At 44.7% G+C, this 2,647-nt stretch overlaps 1 pseudogene; it reads right to left on the reverse strand.

The window, feature by feature from the left end:
- Positions 1 to 1,445: 1,445 nt before the first annotated feature.
- Positions 1,446 to 2,414, reverse strand: LOC129036265 (uracil-DNA glycosylase-like; annotated as a pseudogene).
- Between the last annotated feature and the right edge of the window lie 233 nt (positions 2,415 to 2,647).

A 2,647-nucleotide genomic window follows, 5' to 3' on the forward strand; every position in this document is an offset into this window, starting at 1 on the left:
AGCCCAACACAGTCCCTCCCTTCCTCTGAAAGTAACCATTATCTTGACTTTTATAGCAATCACTTTTTTTTTTTTAATGTTAACAGTCTTTTATTACCAAACCCCATGCAACTGGGTAACTCTAACCCAGCTAAGAGCAAAAACGACATTGCTAACAAGATCAAGGATGGAGGGGTAGACCCAATAAAGACAGTCTCTTAAAACAAGGATTGGGAAAAATATATATATATCTGCATAAGTATTTTTTAAAAACTAAAACTTTCCAGTGTGGCAGAAAAAATATCCCAAAGTGATTTCAATTCATTAAAATCAGCATTTGGCAGCTTGTGCTGCCTTAGAAATCCAAACTCAGGGTAACTCTAGGAGAAAATCATCCCCTCCCATTAAAAAAAATTCCTGTTTTTCCTCTTCCTTGTTTAAATTTCACTGTGTATTCCACAAAACACCGAAAGAATAACAACAAGAGCCAGCTCACTTCTCTCAGCCCCTGTCTGTCTGTTCAGGCTCACACCAAATATCCCTTAGAAATCTCCACCTCTGCTACAATCAGGAAATTGAGCCCTAATTTCAGGGCTGGATTTCTAGAAACTTTTATAACATCCTCATGCTTCCTTCATTCCTTGAAAGATCAAGGGGGCTGTGTACCTGGCAGAGACTAGAATGCCTGCCAGGCTGGCCAAAGGGGGCTTTTCTTTTCTTTTTCTTTTTTTTTTTTTTTTGAGACGGAGTCTCGCCCTGTCGCCAGGCTGGAGTGCGATGGCAAGATCTCGGCTCACTGCAACCTCTGCCTCCTGGGTTCAAGCGATTCTCCTGCCTCAGCCTCCCGAGTAGCTGGGACCACAGGCGTGCACCACCATGCCCAGCTAATTTTTGTATTTTTAGTAGAGATGGGGTTTCACCATGTTGGCCAGGATGGTTGCAATCTCTTGACCTCGTGATCTGCCCACCTCGGCCTCCCAAAGTGTTGGGATTACAGGCGTGAGCCACTGCGCCTGTCCAGAAAAGGGGGCCTTTCTAAGCAAACATGCCCCTATACCTTGTAACTGAAAGTCTAACCACGCAAAACCAGGGAGCAGCAGGCACTAAACTATGGCTGTACCTAAAGGTGCACATCTCCCCACTTTAGCCATACAGGTAAAGGAGGTAAAGAGAGCCAAGTGAGTATTTGACCTCATCTGTCTCCTGAGAAATGTGTGTATTTTGGGCCAAAGCTGTGTTGCAGAGAAAGTCATTTGGTCAAGTGACAGCCTTTGCTGTGTCTGCCTGGACAAAGCTGCCATTCCTGGGCAGCCTGTTTCATGGCTGCTTTACAGAAGCTTTTTACCCTCATGCAGAATACTTAAAATTAACAGGGAAATTTTCAATTCGACTTCATACCTGACAAATACTTTAACAGCAGTTTCTCAATAACCATTAATGGAGACAGACTACCTTTCAGTTGAGGATCACAGCTCCTTCCGGTCAGTAGGCTTCTTGCCTGACTTCTGCAGCAGCTCATTGGTCTTAGAAAAGTGTCTACATCCAAAGAAACCACTATACACTGACAATAGGGAGGAATGAGCTGTTTGCAGTACATGGTGCCGCTTCCTCTCCATGGCACTGTCCTCTTCTGAGCATAAGAACCCCAGAGCAAGAAAGCAAGGCCATTGGAGTTCTGGTTTAGCCAGGACATAGTTGCATTAGCAGAGATTGCTCCCAGCCTCTCTCCTTATGAGAATTGGCTTGATGGGCTGGAACAGTGAGGACAGCGTTGAGTAAAACATCTTGTTTGACCCACCCAGATATATCTCCATGGCCGGGATGAACAAAGCCATCTATGTCTGTAGACAGCTCTTTATAAACGTTTTCCAAACTGGGCAGAGGTGGAACAGGTCTTTGAACACTAAAGCGGACCCCATGAGCTTGATGGGGTCCATGAGATGGATCCTGTCTTGGAATGACATCCTTCACATCTCTTATGTCACACATCTAGGTCCAGGTGAATATTTGGTGTGGGAGAGTATAAACAGTGTAATCCTTGCTTTCTACTGCAACAAATCACATGAGCTTTATAAAATATGGTTTCCCAAATTCTCTGCTGAGATACTTCTTCCAAATCTCACCAAAGCCCACGGCCATGTTGTAGGTGTGAGTCTGAGCAGGGCTGTGGCCATGTTTCTCTGGACACAGATTAACTGCTCTGTTCAGTGGTGAGGAGGGCAGTGTCCCAGGTTCACCTTGCCCAGCTTGGTCCTTCTTGGCAGGGCTGGCTACCACATGCCCACTATCCTCAGCTATGGCAGCCACACTGGTCCCCACGTCAGTGGACTTGGGACTCTGGGCATGTCACTTCCTGGGAGGCTAGGGGAGAAGAAGAAGTAGAAAGTCTTCTGGCTGATCTCACTGGAGCCCAGGAGGGGAACCATGAGTCTCATCCTGGCTGTGGCAGTCAGCAGTTGGCCTACTTTCTTGCATTTATTTATGATTTATTATTCAAGTATGCATCCCTAAACTGTATAGTTTAGTCTTGCCCATATATATGTATATATATATTATATATACTTTTTAACTTAATGTGATTTTCAGGTCTCTTTTAATCTATGGTTTTCCACTCCACCTCTTTCTCTTTCTTATAATTTATCTGTTGACAAACCTGGGCTATTTGACT

This window comes from Pongo pygmaeus, chromosome 4 (genome assembly GCF_028885625.2).
Source record: "Pongo pygmaeus isolate AG05252 chromosome 4, NHGRI_mPonPyg2-v2.0_pri, whole genome shotgun sequence".
In the NCBI taxonomy this organism is placed as follows: domain Eukaryota; kingdom Metazoa; phylum Chordata; class Mammalia; order Primates; family Hominidae; genus Pongo; species Pongo pygmaeus.